The sequence below is a fragment of the Equus przewalskii genome, chromosome 3 (genome assembly GCF_037783145.1).
Source record: "Equus przewalskii isolate Varuska chromosome 3, EquPr2, whole genome shotgun sequence".
NCBI lineage: Eukaryota > Metazoa > Chordata > Mammalia > Perissodactyla > Equidae > Equus > Equus przewalskii.
The window spans coordinates 9,143,857-9,164,416 of NC_091833.1; the positions used below are offsets into that span (position 1 = coordinate 9,143,857).

At 48.5% G+C, this 20,560-nt stretch overlaps 1 protein-coding gene across 4 annotated transcripts in view; it reads left to right on the forward strand.

Moving 5' to 3' along the window:
- The first annotated feature begins 2,565 nt into the window (after positions 1–2,565).
- The window catches only part of NLRC5 (NLR family CARD domain containing 5), an 85,754-nt gene continuing 67,759 nt past the window's right edge, over positions 2,566–20,560 (forward strand). For 3 of the 4 annotated variants that reach the window (XR_011538470.1, XM_070613696.1, XM_070613698.1), the window contains exon 1: positions 2,566–2,701. The gene's annotated coding sequence lies outside the window, so the exon portion shown is untranslated. The remainder of the gene's footprint in view (positions 2,702–20,560) is intronic. The other variant, XM_070613697.1, reaches the window with a different exon arrangement.

Below are 20,560 nucleotides of genomic sequence, written 5' to 3' on the forward strand. Positions count from 1 at the left end.
CTGTACTTGCTCCTTCCTGCAGGGAGGAAACAGTGGCTGCCCTGAGCCAGGGGCCAGCGGAAGCACATCCTGCCCCCTGGGCTGCCGACCCCAGCCCTCAGGCAGATGGGAATGTAGGGAGAGGGCCTGGCCATCAAGCCTGGGTCCGAATCCCAGGGCACTCGATTACTAGTCTGCTATCCTGGGTCCCTCTGTGCCCCAGCTTCCTCATCGGCTAAATGGGGGGTAATAATGCCTTCCACGTAGGGTCCTGGTAAGGACTGGGTTGGCCCAGAGGGAGTATCACACTTGGCCAGGAGCAGGGTCTCTGGAGCTGGCCTGCCTGGGTCCAAATCTCGGCTCCTCCACCGCCAGCTGTAATCTCAGGCATGTTATTTATCGTCTGCCCCCACTTCCTCACCTGTGAAAATGGGGGTAACAGAGCTGCCATGAGGACTAAGGGAGCCAGCACAAGTACCTAGATCAGTGTTTGGTACATCCTAAGCACTCCGAGAATGCCAGCTATTCGTTATACTTCATGGCCCTGAGGTACTTGGCACATGGAGGCGCCCAGTAAATGTGGGCTCCATTCTCCGGGCCCCCTTGACTCTCACATCTCACGTTTCCTGCCCAGAAGTCCAAACACTGAAACTTTCCTTGATCTCCCACCCACATAATCCGATTAGCTTGTTCACACTCAAGTAAAAATGACTGATGGCCATTTAGTTTACACTGGAGGAGCTCGCACACCTTCAGCCAAAGGGACAATGTGCTAAGGGTGGGCTCTCAGGCCACAGGCCAGCCTGAGGATGGGGGCGTGGGAGGGTAGCTCCCCCAGAGTTCTTCAGTGACATCCTTCTCGGCAGGCCTGGTCCCTCCAGGGTGGAAAGGGCATTGGGTTCAAGACTCAGCTCTGCTCCTGATTGCTGTGTGACTTTCAGCAACTCACTTGACCTACCTGGGTCTCAGCTTCTTCATCTGCCTAATGGGATAACAACTTTTCTTCTGCCCTCCTCAAGGTCCTGTTCAAAATTAAGTGTATCTGGAAATGGTCCGCATTTGTCTCTCTGGCTTGTGGTTATCTGTCCATGTGTCTGTCTGCTCTCCCCAGCCTGGACAGGGAGCAGGCCAGAGTCTTTCCTGGGACCTCGTGTAGGGACAATCACACAGGAGGTGTTCAATGAACACGAGTTGAACTGAAGAGCACATCCTGATCTCGGGACATCACCAATCCTGCCCACACCCCCATTCACAGCCCACATCTCATCCTCATCCATTCCCCGCCACGGCCCACAGTGGCCTGGGGAAGCTGGGCATAGCCCCATTTAGCAGATGAGGAAACTGAGGCCTGGGGAGGTCGGGACGTTTGTCTGAGGTCATGCAGCTGGCAGCGGTGGAGCTGGGAATCACACACAAGCCCTTGACCACAGGATCCATGCCCTTCCCTCTGCATGCTGTCATGTGGTTTCTGGGAGTGGGTCCTAGAAGGGAGGCAGTTCATATTTCACAGGGATGTGGGACTTGCAGAACGGAGACAAAAATAAAAGGATGACTCATGGGCTTCAGGCACAGGCTGCATCAGATCCAACTTCAGCTCACCAAATTCTCACAACCACTCTACGCGGAGGTCGTACAGATGCCAAACCTGAGGCTCAGAGAAGTGAAGGCATCTAGTGGTTGTTGGAGGGCAGGACTTGAATCCAGTGGCGTGTGATGCTGATGGCTGTACTCGTGACCACTACCTTGCAGTGCCCTCACACTCACACCCACCCGGCCCAGGAGGCAGGGGGACGGAAGTGATCTGGGAGTGAAACCTACTCCACTGCGGGGATGTCATGGTGAGGCGGGTGGAAGACTTGCCAGCAAGCAGACTTGTCCACAGGACAGATGCAGCTTCTGCAGAAGGAGGGGAGCTCCCTGTCCCAGGAGGGGTGCAAAATGCCAGGGACCTTGTTGAAAGGGTAGTTGGACTCGGCGCCATTCAGAGTCGCTGCTGACTCCCTCCTGGGGGAGCCATCTCATCTTCTCTCTGCCCCTCCAGTCTCCTTTGCTCCTCTCTTCCTCATCTCTGCCTGTGTCCCTTGTGTGACTTGGGCAAGTTCCTTCACCTCCCTCCTCTCTGAGCCTCAGTTTGCTCATCTGTAAAATGGGGAGACACTTGCATCTGCGTTTTAGGGTTATCTTGAGGAGCAGATGAGATAAATTCGCAGAGAGTGTTTAGCGCCAGTCAGAGGGCCAAGGGCCCAGTTTATAAGATCAATTATCGTTATTATTCCCTTCTCCTCTCCTTTCATCCTGGAAAGGCCAGGAGACAGGACCCCTGGCCGCTAAGTCTCGTCCTCTGCACAGCGAGCGCCTCCTCTTTCCCACCCTGTCCCCGTCCCTCCTTAGTCGCCAAAGAGGCAGGAGAGTTGAACTCAGCCCGGGGTCCTCCTGCAGCGCACGCCCCAGGTGAGCCAACCCTTACCACTCTGCCTCACTTTCGCATCCACGAAAGAGGCGAGAGCCCCCGAGTCCCATGGGGCTGTCCTTGGGTCCCGGCCGCAAAGATCTGGGAGTGCCAGGAGCCGGCCACCGCCCGGCCCTCCCGTACCGGTCTGGCACCTAAAATCCACGTGACTTCCCGGCAGCGGCCGCCGGCTCCAGCCCGAGCCGAGCCCGGCTGCACTCTGCACCTACTTTCAGTTTCAGGCGGCGCGCGGCGGCGCGGGGACCGCGGCTGGTGAGTGCACAGCGCGCCCGGGACTGCGGGACCCGGCGAGCGGCGCGGAGGGAGGGTCGGGCGCGAGCGGAGGGGGCGGAGGGAAGGCCAGAGGACTCTGGAGGGTCGTGCCGGGGACCGCCGGGCGGATGGCCAGGCTGATCGGACGTCCGTGTGGACAGATAGCTGGACTCACAGACGGGTGGACAGATGGGGCGCCCCAGGGCCGGCCAGCGCCCAGCCCGCTTCCTTGCGGAGTTTGGAGGATGAGTTTCGAGCTGCAGAGGAAGGCAGGTCGGGGTCCACTGGGTTGGGGGACGCGGTATGCCCGCCCCCTCCCTCCCGCTCCTCCCCACCCTCGAGACGCTCCTGTCACCTCCTGGGGCTTCAACTTTTTACAGTTTTTTAAAGAATTGCAGAAGTCACGCCGCTTATTATGCACAGCTCAGACTTTCTAGCTTAAAGCAGCTTTTTATTATGAACAATTCCATACATACACAGCAGTAGAAAGAACAGAGTTAAGCTGAGTCATATGAACTAGCTGGTGTTGGTATAACGAACTTGCATATAACGCCTCTCCGCTCGGACCGTGGTCGGGCAGGGCCAGCCTAGTTTCGCCTCTGTCGCGCCTCATTTTGAAACAAATGGCAGACAGCCCACAGCATCTCAACTGAACAATTTCAGAATGTGCTAAAAGATAGGAAGTCTTTTTAAAAACATAGCCATGATAGCATCAGCATGCTTTATGCGTTTTAGCAATAATTCCCTAACGTCAAATCTCCACTATTTTTAACTAACATTTTCACCTCTCAAGTAGCAGGTGAATACCCGGGTGCCATTTTGTTACTTGCTCTTTGCTTTTCCGTGTCATTTTCAGCCTTTTTCTCACTCAAAAGGTCAAAACCTGGAGTTTGCTGAGGTGACCACTGGGGAGGTGTGGGGAGGGGTCCACCACGGTCAACATGGTTTGCATCCATTTTACAAGTTGGGGTTCTTACATTTCCTTTTTAAAATGTGTTGAGGGTTCTTCAGACTTAAAAAGCAGTTTGAAAACCAGCTTGTGTGTCTCCCAAAACTGGGGGTCACAGGAGGTGGGGTGTACCCGGGGCCGGTGCCTGGAACCTCATCTCTCTAAGGAGCAGTAGGCCCAGAGGAGCACTAGGCTTGGTCTCCCCCTGGAGAACAGAATGGGGGCAAAGCTGATGATTTCAAGGTGTGTCCGAGCTCCCCGTCCAGTGTGCCTTCCTCCCACCGCACTGAACCACAGGGTGGGCTGGCCATGGGCTCTGCCCACCTGCCTTGCTTCCGAAACACAGCACCAGCTTGACTGACACCTCGCAGGGGAGACTGACAGACCCGGCCCTCAGCACCTTGTGTTTGCCAGGTGATCGTGGACTAACTCCATCTCTCAGAGCCTCAGTTTCTCTTCTGTAAAATGTAGATGATAGTACATCCTTCCAAGTGTGTTTTGTGAGTTGGACGAAATGAGGATGCCCAGTGCAGGGTCAGCCTCAAAGTGCTGTGCAAGCACGAGGAGCGATGGGTCCTTGAGGAAGGCAGACAAGCAGAAGGGAATGTTCTTTGAAAGAGTTTCACAATACGCTTAGGCTCATTCCTCGACCACATGCAGAGGTGACCGGACGTCTGCGGGGCCAGGTCAGTCTCCCTACACCCCAACATGTTTAACCCCTCCCCACTGAGGAAAATTCAGCGAAACTTCTTACTATGTCTTTTTGCATCTGTTATAGGTTGAATTGTGTCCCCAAAAAAAGATGCATTGAAGTCCTAACCCCCAGTACCTCAGAATGTGAGTTTATTTGGAAAGAGGGTTGTAGCACATGTAATTCGTTAAGTTGAGGTCATAATGAGAGTAGGTGGGCCCTTAATTCAGTATGAATGGTGACCTTATAAGAGAGGAGATGGGTAAATGAAGACTGAGACACACAGAGAGAGGACAGCCATGTGAGAACAGAGGCAGAGATTGGAATGATGCAGCTACAAGCCAAGGAACTCCAAGAATTGCTGGCAACCACCAGAAGCCAGAAGAGGCAAGGAAGGGTTGTCCCCTAGAGGCTTCAGAGGGAGCATGGTCTCTGAATTTCTGTCATTCTCATCCTCCCAGTTTGTGGGACTTTGTTACAGCTATAAAAAAAACTAAGAAACGCGTTCACCCTCCGAGAATCTCTCCTCTGCCTTCCGTGCAGAGTCAGACTGAGGACTGAGCAAATTAACCTAAGAGCAAACACTTTGTAAAAACTTTTGTCGGCGTTCTGAGGACATAACCTAGCAGTTCTCTTTACCGGACCTATTTTTTGCTTGTTGGCTGGTCGCCCAAAGTTTACCTTGACTGAAACTCAGTCTACAAGGAAAACACCCAGATGATTTGAGAAGGAAAAAAAAAAGAATCTGAAAAATGGGTCAGTCTGGCTGTTGGTGCAGGTTCCCTGAGGAAGAGAAACCTTTTGGTCCCTCCCACCATCTTGGCGGACGCGTCTCTACCGTCACTGTGCATAGACCCAGGCAGAAGTGGTGAGGCAGGCCAGCTTTTGATTGTGCGAGGCACTCGTTCCCCCTAAAATAAGCATGATTATGTAACGCGCATGCTGACTGGGATTTCCTGGGCCCCTGAGAGCTGAGTAAAGTCCGCATGAACCCCCATTCTGCTCCTTTGGGAAGCCCTGAGTGTTCTCAAGCCCTCTGTGGATCTGGAGGGTAGGGATGGGTTAAGCTTAGTTCTCCTGGCCGTCTCTGACCCCAGACTCTTCTTCTGCTCTGCAGTCATCCCTCATTAGTTGACTAGGGCATGATTTCCTGGGGTGGAGAGATGGGAGGCCTGGGGAAACACCAACTTACTCATTTATCCTACCTGTTTCAAGCCTGAGTGACTGTGACCGGACTCCTGCTCCATCCTGCGAGTCACTCCAGATTCTTCTGATAAATCCCCACACACAGAAGCCTTCCCGAGAAAGGTTTTTAGCAGTCCTTCTGGCAGGGATGCCTCTGACATTTGGCAAAGGAGAACTTCAAGGAGCCTGAGGCGACACTGAGTTCACATTCAGATGACCTCTATTCTCAGTTTGGTTTACTTCCTTCCAGTCTTTTCCCTACATGTGTATATTCCTATTTTTTAAAGGGACTCAGACATAAAAACCAAAAGAGAATTATACTTGTTAAACTAAACAATATGGAATTATATATTAAAGGAAAATGAAATCCTATGATGTTCTTAAAACTATTTAATTTTTAGTACCTAATACATTCATATAGTAAAGTATCACAAACGTACAAAAAGGCATATAATGAGAAGTAAATCTCCCTACCCCTGCCGTCTCCCAGCCGCCTGATTACTCTCCCTGAAGACAACCAATGTGCTCAGGTTCTCACGTCTCCTTCCGAAGACAGCCCGAGTGGGCCTTCACAACATGACATATACGTGTAAATATCCATCCATCCATCTGTGTTCCCCCCTTCTCAAAATGGGAGTATACTGTGTATAGTGTTTTTCACCTTGTTTTTTTTTAAAAAAATTGAATGTATTTCAGAAATCTTTCCACATCAAAACGAAAAAGATCTACCTTTTTTCTTTCTTTTTAGCAGCTACAAGGTATTTCACCTTATGTTGTTCTGTAACTAATTTAACTGTTGTTTGGTATATTTAGGTTGTTTCCTGTCTCTTGCTACCAAACCATGCTGTGACGAATATCCTTGTGCAAGCAGCATTTTTGCATATGTGAGAATAAGTCTAGAAAAACTTCCAGGAGTGGATTTGCAAGGTCAATGGGCATAGGCAGTTTGAACTTTGATAAATATGGCAAATTACCTTCCTTAAGTGTGGTACTGATTGTCACTCCCATCAGCTGTGTGTGAGGGGAACTGATTCCCACACCGTCTCCAACATGTGTGCTATCAAACTTTTCCGTATTTGCAGATCTGGGAGGTGAATCATGGTGTCTTTTTTTCCACTTCTCTTATTATGAATGATGTTGGGCATCTTTTCAAATATCTAAGGGTCACTTGTAGTTCCTTTTCCATAAACCATCCATTCATATCTTTTGCTCACTTTTCCATTGGGTTGTTGGTCTTTTCCTATTGAGCTGTAAAAAAGCACCCCACATATTAAGGAAATTAGCTCTTTGTCTGTATGTGCGTATACTGTCATTTTAAGTGACTGCCTAGTTGTCCACAGAGTGGCTGAACAATATCCATCTTTGGATATTGGATATCTTAGATTGGGTCTCGTTTTCTCCTACTACACATGGACTGTTTCCTGTGTTTTATAGAAAAAGCAAGATGTGACAGTTTGATTCTCTTCATAACTCTTACCAGAATTTCTCTCAGGGAAGGAAGTATTTTTGGGAAAATACCTTGATAGGATTGGGGTGGGTGGAGCCTGCATGCAATGTGGTCAGCAGGGACCAGGACCTAAGTGGGGCGGCCTCTTTGCATGGAGCATGTGTGTGGACTGGGGGTGATATCAAACCTGAAGTGAGTTCGCTCACCCCTTGCACAGCAAGCCAATGTCTGACACCAGGTGTAGTGGAAGCAAGTAGAAATTTTCTTATTGCACAGCGCTGAGCAAGGAGAAAGGGTAGCTAACGCTGAAATCCCAAACTCCTGGAAAAGCTAAAAGTAGGGGTTTTTATTTGGGGTTTTAGGTAGGGGAGAGGGAGCATATGGCCTTACTGGTCAGCCACTTTCCCACCAGCCTGTAGCTCCTTGGCGGGGAGGAGATAACAAATCCAGGTGGTTGTCCTTCGTCATTTGTCTCCATGGCGGATGGTGGAATCTGGAGCCAGGAAGCCAGGAAGTAAGCAGGGAATGAGTGCTTTTGTTCTAACCCCATATATGCTGGTTTTAATGTAGGGGACCTGATATCAGGGCCAGTATCAGGGCTGCTATATTTTCTCCTGAAAGGAAGGGAGGAGGAGAGAAGGGAGGAGGGGGAGAAGGTGGAGAGAGGCTAGGCCACACAGGGAGAAGACCTCCAGAAACTTCCTGGGGATGGGATGGCCAAAGGGCATTTTCGGTCAGGTGATGCCCCCTACTCCAGGTGAGGTGGGTACTGAAAACACAGAGCCCCCCTCAGGCTCTGCCCTGCAATGGTTAACCTGCTCAGCACACATCTGCAGAGTTTCTACAACATGCCAGGTCCTGTTCTAGACTCTGAGCTACAGCTGGGAACATGAGAAAGTCCCCGTCCGGTGGAGCTGATGTGCCAACAGAAACAGACGATAAACAACTACGCAAAGCTGTACAGTGTACATCAGGTGGTGGTGACTGGAGTGAAGAAAGACAGGGCAGGTGATGGGGTGGGCATGCTGGGCCAAGGGAGGGTTGTATTTGGAATGGAGAGGCCCAGGCATGGCCTTCTCATACGGGGCACTTGAGACAATGGAGGGGAGGGAGACAGGGAACAATGAGCCATGATGATGTCTGGAGGAAGAGGGAACCAAGCACAAGCAATGGCAAGAAAATGGAGGAGAGGATGAGGAAGGGGAGGGAGGGGAAGAGGAGAGGAGGGAGGGGAGGAGGAGTTATTCAGAGTCAGCTGTGATCACAGTGCTTCCTGTGAGTAAATGTTTGGGCGTGTAGTTTAACAAAGGGGCTGGACCTGGAGCAGGAGGCCTCTGTCAGAGGAGACGAGGCTGTTACAACTCCTGCCCCTCCCCAGTGGGGAAGGCCAGAACCTTCCCCAGGCTGTGGTACTTCTGGTGGCTTGGTATCTGAGCCAGTGTATGTGTTTCAGGAAGGGTAGGGCTGCCCCTGCCGACAGCCAGGCTTGTGGTGAACACCTGGTAGCTAGAGCTTTGCTCACATTCTGGATTATTTCCTTAGACTGGGTCCTCAAAGTGGACTTCTCAAGGGATATATGGACTTTATTTTCATTTTTATTATTGTGTTAAAATACACATAACATAAAATTTACCTTCGTAACCATTTTTAAGGATACAGTTCAGTGGTATTAAGTACATTCACAGTGGGTTATGCAGCCATCACCACCATCCGTTCCCATAACTCTTTTCATCTTGTAAAACTGAAACTCTGTGCCCATTATCCAATAACTCCCCATGCTTCCCTCCCCTCAGCCCCTGAGCCATCATTCGATTTTCTATCTCTATGGATTTGACCACTCGAAGTACCTCCTCTAAGTGGAATCATATGGAACTTATCTTTTTGTGACTGGCTTATTGCACTTGGCATAATGTCCTCAAGGTTCCTCCATGTTATAGCATGTTGCAGAATTTCCTTCCTTTTTAAGGCTGAATAATTGTATGTGTATACCACATTTTGCTCATCCATTCATCCATTGGTGGACACGTGGATTGCTTCCACGTTTTAGCTATTGTGAATGATGCTGCTATGAACATGGATGAACAAATATCTCTTCAAGACTCTATTCTCAGTTGTTTTGGCTATATACCCACGGGTGGAATTGCTGGGTCGTGCTCTATTTCTAATTTTTAGAGGCACCTCTATACTGTTTTCTACAGCAGCCGTACCATTTTATGTTCCCGCCAACAGTGTACAGGGTTCCAATTTCTCCACATCCTCGCCCACACTTGTTTTCTGTGTTTTTGGTATAGACATCCTGATGGGTGTGAGGTGGTATCTCACTGTGGTTTTGATTTGCACTTCCCTAATGATTAGTGATGTTGAGCATCTTTTCATGTGCGTGTTGGCCATTTGTATGTCTTCTTTGGAGAAAGGTCTCTTCAAGTCCTTTGCCTATCTTTGAATCAGCTTGTTTGTTTCTTTGTTGTTAAGTTTTAGGAGCTCTCTCTATATTCTGGATATTAATCCTTTATCAGATGTTTGTTTTGCAAATATTTTATCTTGTTCTGTGGTTTGCCTTTTTACTCTGTGGATAGTGTCTTTGATGCACAAAATGTTTTACCTTTCATGAAGTTCAATTTGTCTATTTATTCTTTTGTTGTCTGTGCCTTTGGTGTCATCTCCAAGAAATCACTGCCAAATCCCATGTCATGAGCTTTCATCCTACGTTTGCTTCTAAGAGTTTTGTTGTTTTAGGTCTTACATTTAGGTCTGTGATCCATTTTGAGCTAGTTTTTGCATATGGTGCTAGGTAAGGGTCCAGCTTCATTCTTTTGCATGTGGATATCCAGTTCCCCCTCCACCATTCGTTGAAGACTGTCCTTTCCCTATTGAATGGTCTTGGCATCCTTGTCAAAAATCATTTGACTGTATATGAGGGTTTATTTCTGGGCTCTCTGTTCTGTTCCATTGGAATTTTTGGTGTTGAATCATCCTTGCATTCCTATCTCAGTTGGTCATAATCTTTTTAATAGCCTGCTGTTTTTGGTTTGCTAACATTTTGTTGGGGAATTTTTGCATCATTGTTCATAAGGGATATTGTCTTCAGTTTTCTTTTCTTGTAGCATTTTTGTCTGGCTTTGGTATCCGGGTAATGCTGGCCTCCTAGAATGAGCTAGGAAGTGTCTCTCCTCTTCCATTTTTGAAAAAGTCTGAGAAGGATTGGTATTAGTTGTTTTTTAAACGTTTGGTAGAATTCACCAGTGAAACCATCAGGTCCAGAGCTTTTCTGTGTTGGGAGATTTTTTATTGCTGATTCGTCTCCTTACTAGTTATAAGTCTATCTGGAGTTTCTACTTCTTTGTGATCTAGTTTTGGTGGGTTTTGTCTTTCTAGGAATTTGTCTATTTCATCCCAGTTAACCAATTTGTTGGCATACAATTGTTCATAATACTCTCTTATAATCTTTTTTATTTCTGTAGAATCAGTAGTAATGTCACCACTTTCATTTCAGTAATTTGAGTCTTCTCTCTTTTTTTCTTAGTCCATCTAGCTGAAGGTCTGTCAATTTTGTTGATTTTTTTTTTAAAGATTGGCACCTGAGCTAACATCTGTTGCCAGTCTTTTCTTCTTCTTCTCCTTCTCCTTCTCTTCCATCTCCTCCTCCTCCTCCTCCCCCTCCAAAAGGACCCCCCCCAACCCCAGTACATAGTTGTATATTTTAGTTGTGGGTGCTTCTGGTTGTGCTATGTGGGATGCCACCTCAACATGGCCTGATGAGTGGTGCCGTGGCCGTGCCCAGGATCCAAACCAGCAAAACCCTGGGCTGCCAAAGTGGAGTGCACAAACTTAACCATTCGGCCATGGGGCTGGCCCCTTGTTGATGGTTTTGAAGAACCAATTTTTGTTTCATTGGTTTTTCTTTATTGCTTTTCCTTTCTCCATTTCATTTCTCTCTACTCTAATCTTCCTTATTTCCTTCCTCTGCTAGCTTTGGGTTTAGTCTGTTCTTCTTTTTTAGTTCCTTAAGTTGTAAAGTTAGGTTGTTGATTTGAGACCTTTCTTGTTTTTTAAGGTAAGCATTTATAGTTATAAATTTCCCCTTAGCACTGCTTTCACTGTATCCCATAAGTTTTGATATGTTGTGGTTTTGTTTTCATTCATCTCCAAGTATATTCTAATTTCCCTTATGATTTCTTTTTTCGTCCATTGGTTGCTTTTGTGAATTTTCCAGCTTTCTTTATGTTATTGATTTCTAACTTCATCCCATTGTGGTCAGAGAAGATACTAGGATATCTATCTTTTAAAAAATCTATTGAGACTTAATTTGTGGCCAAACATGTGGTCTATCCTGGAAAATGCCCCATGTGCAGTTGAGAAGGATGCGTATGCTGTCGCTGTTGGGTGGAGTATTCTGTGTGTTTGTTGGATCTCATTGGTTGGTTGTGTTGTATAAGTCTTCTGTTTCTTCACTCATCTTTGGTTTGGTTGATCTATCAATTATTGTGAATAGGTATTAAAGTCTCCAACTATTATTGTAAAACTGTCTATTTCTCCCCTTAATTCTGTCAGTTTTTGCTTTATATATTTTGGTGGCCTTTCATTAGGTCATAAGTGTTTATAATTGGTATATTTTCTTGCTATGTTGAAACTTTTATTAATATATGATGTCCTTCTTTGCCTCTTGTAACTTTTTTTGATTTAAAGTCTATTTTGTTTGATATTAGTATAGCTACTCCTGCTCCCTTTGGTTACTGTTTGTGTGGAATATCTTTTTCTATCCTTTTACTTTCAATTTGTTTCTGTCTTTGAATCTCTTGTAGACAACATATAATTGAATCATGTGTTTTTGTCCATTCTGCCAGTCTCTGTCTTTTGATTGGAGAGTTAACCCATTTACATTTAAATTAATCACTGACAAGGAGGGACTTCGGTCATTTTGCTATTTGTTTTTCACATGCCCCATAGCTTTTTTGTCCCTCATTTTTTTGCATCCTTGTCTTCTTTTGTGTTCAGTTAAGTTTTTGTAGTGAAACATTTAAATTCCTTCTTAATTTTCTTTTATGTATATTCTATAGCTAATTTCTTCGTGGCTGCCATGGGGATTACATTTAACATCCTAAAGTTATAACATTCTAACTTGAATTCATAGCAGCTTAACTTTGATAACATACAAAACCTCTCCTCCTTTACAGCTCCATCCCCACCCCTTTCAGTTGTTGACATCACAAAACTACATCCTTATACATTGTGTACCCAAAACATAAACTAATACTTCTTTTAAATGCTTTTGTCTCCTAATTTATGTAGAAAACAAGATTTGGAATTACAAACCAAAGTTACAGAATACTAGCTTTTACACTAATGATTGTTTTTCTCTAAGTGTGTAAGTCTCTTAAATCCTATAGAAAACAAAAAGTACAGTTATAAGCCATTGTTGCAATAATACTAGCTTCTCTAATTACCCATGCGCTTATCTTTATTGAGATCTTTATTTTTCCATATGGCTTCAAGGTACTGTCTAGTGTCCTTTCACTTCACACTGCAGGACTTCCTGGAGCATTTCTTGCAGGGCAGGTCTAGTGGTCATGAACTCCCTCAGCTTTTGTTAATCTGGGAATGTCTTGATTTTCCCCTCAGTTTTGAAGGACATTTTTGCCAGACGTAGAATTCTTCGTTGGCAGGTTTTTTCTTTTGAATATATGAGCCTACTGTCTTTGGGCCTCCCAAGTTTCTGATGAGAAATTTGCAGATAAGCTTCTTGAGGATCCCCTGTGTGTGATGATTCACTTCTCTCTCGCTGCTTTCAAGATTCACTCTTTGTCTTTGGTTTTTGAAAGTTTGCTTATAATGTGTCTCAATGTGGGGCTCTGAATTAATCTTCCTTGGAGCTTGTTGAGCCTCTTGCATGTTTACATTCATTTCTTTCATCAAATCTGGGAAGTTTTCGGCCATTATTTCTTCAGATATTCTCTCTGCCCCTTTCTCTCTCTCTCTTCTCCTTCTGAGACTCCCACAATGCGTATATTTGTCCGCTTTATGGTATCCCGCAGGTCCTTTAGGCTCTGTTCATTTTTCCTCAATCTTTCTCTTTCTGTCCTTCAGCCTTGATAATTCTCACTGTCCTATCTCACAGTTCCCTGATTCTTTCTTCTGACTGCTCAAATCCACCTTTGAATCCCTCTAGCGAATTTTTCATTTCAGTTATTGTACTTTTCAGGACCAGAATTTCTTTTTGGTTCCTTTTTAGGTTTTATATCTCTTTACTGATGTTTCCGTTTTGTTCACACATCATTTTCTTGACTTTCTCCACATCTTCCTTTAGTTCTTTGAACATCTTTAAGACAGTTGTTTTAAAGTCTTTGTCTAATATATCTACCATTAAGTCTTTTTTCAGAGACAGATTCTGTTGAATTACTTTTTCCTTTGAATGGGGCATACTACCATGTTTCTATGTATGCCTTGTGATTTTTTGTTGTTGTTGAACACTGGAAGTTTGAACCTAATAAAGTGGTAACTCTGGAAATCAGATTCTCCTCCTTCTCCAGGGTTGCTGTTTTTTGTTATTTTTTTTCATTTATTTATTGTTGTAGATTGTCTCTGTGCTGAGGATCAGCTTGAGGTATACACTTAATGCCTTCTTATGTCTTTTCTGAACCTTTCCTTGGGCATGTGCCATCACTTTCTAATTTTCCCCTTATATGCAGTTTTTTTTTGTGAATATCCTAGTCTTTTCTTTTCTTTTCTTTTCTTTTTGAGGAAGATTATCCCTGAGCCAACATCTGCTGCCAATCCTCCTCTTTTTGCTGAGGAAGATTGGCCCTGAGCTAACGTCTCTGCCCATCTTCCTCTACTTTATACGTGGGACACCTGCCACAGTGTGGCTTGATAAATGGTGCATAGGTCCATGCCCAGGATCCAAACTGGTGAACCCCGGTCCGCCGAAGCAGAGGGTGCAAACTTAACCACTATGCCACTGGGCTGGACCCTTGAATGTCCTAGTCTTTAATGTCTGGCTCCCAAAAGGTGAAAGGCAAAAAGTGAAAACAGGGTGTGGTCAAGGGGAAGAGCACAGGCCCTTTAAATCTCCTGGCAGTCAGTTCAGCTGGAGAGGGAGGGGCTTGAAACAATGGAGGAACTTGCAACAATGACTGCCTACCTCTTTGTCCTCACCTCTGTGATCAGAAGCAGCAATCAGCAGTCAGAAAACAAATATCCAATATTTGGAGGACAGGGTCCTTTTTACCCACCCTAGCTCCTGCAAGCTGTGTGCAAGCTGTTCCAGGAACGCATGCACAGCTGCCTGCCATGTGGCTGAGGGGTGGCGGCTGGGTAGCTGCCACTGTGCTAAGAGCTGAAATTGAACACAACTGACCACAACTTAGTGTCCATGTCTTCCCCTGGTAGTCACAAGCCTTCAGCAGACTCCAGAGTTCCAAAACAGTTACATCAGACAGATTTTGCCAGTGCAATTGTTGTGTAGATGGGGAGGTGGCTTCCTGGTGGCTCCTACTCTGCCGTCTTCCCAGAATTCTCTCCTGGACCTTTATGTTTAAAGCGTTTGGGACCAGGTTGCTAAATTTCTCTCTTAGAAGGCTGTGCAGATGGAGAGGCTGCCAGCAGCTGGGAAGCTGCCTGGTCCCACAACATTTATCTCTGGTGGGGAGGGATGGAGTCAGTACCATCACCAAACCCCAAACCCACATCAGCCCCTTGCCTTGGTGGTTCCTTCTGGCCCTCATGGTGAAATGGAGGGAGTATTGAAACCTTGAGGAGCTGGCATCTGAGGCATTCAGATCTTGTCACAGTGTCTGGTTTGAAGAGAGAACTAGCTTACTGTCTTATGTGTCTCACAGTGTTCTTTCTCCTGACTTCTTGAAGGTGTCCTGCGCCTTTCTGGGGCTCAGAAACCCTTCTTGAAATGGACAGGCGAATGTTTCCCTACATAGAGACCTACCCAGTAGGAGACAACAAGATGACTTTAAGAGATGCGTGGACAGGGTATGCTTGAAATTGGATCATAAAGTGAAAACTTGGCCTCTTCTCAGTTCTCTTTTATCCTCCTGATCAGTCAAGGAGAAAGTCTCAGCTGGGTGCTGATGTCTGTAGCCCCTCTCACATCCCTAATCTGCTTTTCAGCAACGGGAGGCCAGGCCGTGGCTCAGAGTCCCGGCATGTAACACAGCCAGCTCCAGGTCAGCAGCATCAGCTTGGTTCTGTTTCTCTGCGGCTTCTTTTAGGGTCAACTTCTGTTCATGGCAAAGGGTACTTTAGAAAATAAAGTTAAAAGCGAGACGATTTCTACAAAAATGTTAAGGAAATGATATTCCGATTCTCAGAGAAGGCAAAAATATCCTCAAACATGGGTAGAAAGCCTTAGAAATTATGTACTTATCCCTACAGAGTGAGATGGCGGGAAACTTCATGTTATGTGTTTCTGCAACGTTTAGAACTTTTCAAATGAGTGCAGATTATGTTTTATAGCAGCAACGTAATAAAGAGCCATGGAAATGATTGTTTCGTTCGGGAAGAGCGTGTGTTGAGGGTAGTGTGGGGCTTCAGTTAGGAAAGACCCTCTGGATTCAGGACAGGGTTTGAATCCACTCTTTACTTCTTGACTTCTCAGAGCCCGTTTCTTCATCTGTAAGATGGAGGAAACGATGGCCTGGAGAGGTTGATTGAGGATCCACTGAGGAAATGCAGGATTTGGGATGCTGCAGCCTGATGCCCAGCCTGTGCAAAGAACTCACTGTGGGAGAGCTCACCAGCGTGGCCCGCAGGCTGGGCGTGTCCCCGCGTGGTGCTGTGCACTTTATACATAGTAATGTCTCTAATCCTCAGAGTGACCCTGTGAACTAGATGCAAAATCAGCACCCCTATTTTCAGATGAGGAAACTGTGGCCCAGAGAGATTAAGAAACTTGCCCGAGGTGGCAGAGCACTAAACATTGAAATCAGAATTTGAATCCAGGCCTCCTGACCCCAAAGGTTCTTTTATTAGCTCCACAGACCCCCGTGAGACGGGCTGGCATTAACACTGCTTGACATATAAGTGAACAATGACTCAGAGAGGTCAAGGACTTGCCTGGTGTCACCCAGGAAGTCAGTTTGGAGCAGTGGGGCTCAAAACCGAGGCTCCAATCCACCGATCTCCTACCCCGCCAGCCCCCAGCTTTCTTCTGCCCCTGTTTTGTGTGTCTGGGTACTGTCAGCTGGCACAGGAGGAAGTGGTTCAGGTGACCCACCCCGGAAGCAGAATTTCCCTTCTAACTTCAAAGGGCCCAGCTTCTGGTCACTGGCCTCTTCTCTCACTTTAAAAAAGTATGCATTTTAAACTACACAAGTAACACATAATTAAATCCTCCTTGCAAAAAGTTAAACACTGTATGCATAAGGCTGAAATCTCCATTACTCTCTGCTCCCGGCCCCAGGTTTGAGGCGACCAGCTCAGTGGATTGCCTTCCAGAACTTTATCTAAGCCTTTGCAAAATAAAAATCACACTTATATTGGGTTTACTAACTGCAAGGCCCTGTTTTAAGCACTTTACACGCATTGATTTGTTGAAGCCTCTGAGGGAGGGGCTGTTATGATTCTCATTCTGCAGATGAGAACATCGAGGCCCAGAGAGGCCACACAACTTGCCTGATGCCACACAGCCTGCAAATGGTGGAAAGGTTGGTCCCGAACCTAGACAGCTTGGCTCTAAAATTCATGCTCTTAACTTCTAAATTATAAAAACATGTTGTTATAGACCTGTGGGAAGAAATACAGTATGGAGTTTTTGTCTATGTGTATTTTTAAGTCAAATGATATTATATTATGCATATTATTATACAGCGTGTCTTGTTTATTCAGTAATACGTGTTGAGGATTGAGCCGTGTCGGCATGTAATCCGTGGCCTTCATGCCCATAATCCAACGGTGTGGTTACACTGACTTTATTGGTATATGCGTTGTTCAGACACCGCGGCAGGATTTCCTTATCCAGCGCTCTGTGTCCTGGGCTGTGTGGCTCTTTGTATAGCTTTCCGCTGAGCAGTTGGTTTCGTGGAGTCAAAGTGGAATGCACTTTTTTAGTAGTCACTGCCCATTTGCCCTTCAACATAGTCAGACTGACTTCCCGGCCATGAGTCTGAACCTCAGGATCCAACTTCTCTCCTTTCTAGCTCGAGCGTCTTCGTCCCCCCGGACTCCAAAGGCAGCACAGGACTCCTCGGGGAGCCTCGTCAGCTGCCTGGTTGGAAGTAAACAGGGGATTTCCAGACCTCGGCTTCGGTTCCAGTGTGGTGTGGGTAGCTGAGGCGGGCCCGTGTGGCAGGGCTTGGCAGAGCCACAGAGCTGGGGCACAGGTGCCAAGGACCGGGCCAGGGCAGAGGCGGACTTCTTGCTTGGGTGAAGTGGTGAGTGAGACCCTCAGGGTCTCGTCTACATACAGCCACCTCACTGGCCTTCCTGTCCCCAGCCTTTCAGAGGGCAAGAACCACTTGGCTCAGGTTTGCTGGAGAAGCAGAGTGCCATGTGTGAAGGAACACGGAGCTGGGCTCTCTCCACTGAGGGCGGAGAGCTGGGTGTCATCGGGGCCTACAATAGTATAGTAGTTCCCAAGCTTGTCAGCACATCAGAATCACCTGGGAAGCTTCCAGAAGTTCTGATGTCTCCGTTCCACCCACAGAGGTTGTGCTGTGATTGGTCTGGGGTGTGGCCCGTTGGATTTGTGTGTCTGTGTGTGAGGAAGATTGGCGCTGAGCTAACATCCCTTGCCAACCTTCCTCCCTTTGCTGAGGAAGATTAGCCCTGAGCTAACACTGCTGCCCATCTTCCTCTATTTTGTATGTGGGATGCTGCCACAGCATGACTTGATGAGCGGTGCGGTCTGCGCCCAGGATCTGAACCCACCAACCCCGGGCCACTGAAATGGAGTGTGCCAACTTAGCCACTATGCCACCCAGCCAGCCCCAGCTGTTGGGAAGTTTTTAAAGACCCCCAGATGATTCTAATGTGTAGGCGAGTTTGGGAGCCCCTGGCCTGACAGATCCAGGGAGAGGCCTCTGGAGGCCTCACCAGCCACTTCCTGTGGGTGCTGGGCCCAAGTGGCCAGCACCGAGCGGGAGAGGCAAGGCCACCACCTGGCCAGGGGCTGTCGGAGCCGGGCCAGGACTGGCTGGTGGGAACCCTGGTCCCAGAGGAGGGTGCATCTGGAAATCCTAGGGGTTCGTTTGGTGGAAAGTTCAAGTCTTTCAAGCAAGAACATGGCTGAAAGAGGATGTTTAAAGCCGACTGGTGTGGACTGGGACCCAGATTCTCTGGTTCCCAGTGACAAGCTGAGAGAGGCCTGGCTGGACAGGGCCCACCCAAGTCCAGGCCTGAGGCCCGGAGGGCAGCCTTGCGCCGTGGGGCTCTCTCTGGAAGTGCCCCCCGCGGGGGGCTGCAAAGCGAGGAGACATTCGCTCAACTCTGGGCTTTGCAGCCCTCTAGCTGGACCTGGCAGCTTGGCCTGGGCAGGTCTCCTCGCTGCTGGGAGCCTCAGTTTCTGCATCGATAGAGCCCTGTGGATCCTGTCCTTGTGAGGGACAATAAAGACAGTGGTTGTCAAAGGAACAGTCATTCCCCACATCATCATTGTCTTCCCCCCCATGGAAGCGTCTCTATGTCAGGGACCCCTCTTGCCTGCTCGGCCAGCGTTTGTGGGTGACAGAGGAAATGGCTGCTAACATCTCGCTGAAGGTGCCCCTGAAGGAGGGAGACTCTGGGGCGGGGCTGCCTCGCCTTCCAGAAAGAGACCTCTGGGTGAGGCTGGCCCGGCCTTTGCTGTGAGTACCAGCGAAGCCGTCCCCTCTCAGGTCTCAGTATTCCCATCTATAAAGTGGGCCTGGCATTTCCCCCGCAGCCGGGACTCTTCTGGCTCTGTCCCCCTTGCACATTCCAGCATCCTCGGAAGCCCGAGACTGTGATGAGCCACCCCAGGGGGACGCGGAGGGCCTGGGTTCTCTGCTGTCACTTCTTGCAGCGCTCGGCATGAGCGGACTCGAGGGCCTCTGTGGCCTCTGGTCCTCCCGGGACCCCAGGCCTGACCTGTCCCCTCGGTCCTGAGAAACTCACTTCAGCAGCCGTCTGCCTTTTGTGAGGATATTTCTGTCTAAATGTCCATCCGTGTTGCGGTCGTGCTGGGGATGCCTTTCTTATCACCCCTCTGAACACATCCTTTCTCACCCTGACATTAGCACTCGCAGCCTTCCTATTTCTCTCCCTCCCTTCCCACGGCCTGTCCTCAGTCGCCCTCTTCTGCCCTCTTTTTTCCTGTCCTGGAGCCCAGGAGCCCAAGGGCAGGACCCCGTGGTCCCCCAGCATCATGGAGACAGGGCTTCCAGCCTCCCACAGGCCCTGCCCCTTGGCCTGCCCCTCCCAGCCAGCCCCGGGGCCAGGTAAGGCAGGTGGTGCCCCCTTGTAGAGATAAGGAACAGGTGCTCACGAGCGCCGGGGACCTGTCAGCACCTGATTTTCCTACCTCGCGGCCTTGTGGGGGCTCCCCCTTAATCCAAGCCTCGAGAGTCAGGAAGAGGGAAGGAGGAAAAGGAGCTGCAGCCAGAGGTCTGTGACTCCAACCGCATCCTCTCCTCCCTCCCCTCCTTCCTTATACCCAGTGCTGGGGGCTGGGCGGCCGAGGAAGCAGCGATGACAATGACGTTACTGGTAGTGTTCGCTGACATGTCCTGAGCCTCTTCTCCGCCAGATGCCATGTCGGGGATTTTACCTGCTTTGTCTCCCAGCCAGGTAGACATTATTATTGCCCCCACAGCAGACACTGTCGGCGCTCCCTCTCACCTCTGCTCGAGGCCCCTAATAGGCCGGTGTGCCCACCCCTCTCCAACGACGTGGGGTGGGTCGGCTGATAATGTCCTCATGCTGCCCCGCAGGAATGCCTCCCTCCCCTGCCTGATGGGAGTGGTTCACAGCCCATGTCGGGGTGTGACACCCCAGCCCCCTGCCTGTTAAGGGCAGGACAGACTCTGGTATTACTCACCCTCTAGGGCTCCCCATGCATCAGACTGAGGCTCATCTGCTCCTGAAACCACATCTTTACTCAGCTTCTTCCTCCCCCCTATCCTACTCCCCTTACCTCCCCCAATAATAACTTTTACAGATGCCTCTGTCTTGGGCGCCGCTTCTAGAAGCCGGAACTAGAACATCCCTATTTTACAGATGGGGACCCTGAGGTACCAAGAGACTAGGTAATCTGACCAAAGTCACACGGCTGGGGCTGCGCAGAGGCTCCCATCCAGGGCCCTGGGACCGAAGGTGATCACTCTTAATCAGAATCAGGCGCGGCCCCAGCCCCCAAGGTGTCCCCAGCCTGCTGAGGGGAGCTGGCAGGCCGAGAAGAAATGACAGGGCAGGGTGGCAAGACCTGCCACGGAGAAGGAAGTAGAGAAGGTTAGGGAGTGAAGCCCAGTGGCGGGGCTCGACTTGGTCTGGGAGGGCAGCCCGGAAGACCTCCCCAAGGAGGGAGCGAGAGGCCAGCTCGGTCCAGAAGGAGAAAGAGGAGTTTGCAAGGTGGGAAAAAAGGGAAGGGCGTCTGAAGCAGAGGAAGGCGTATGTGCATGGCAGGGA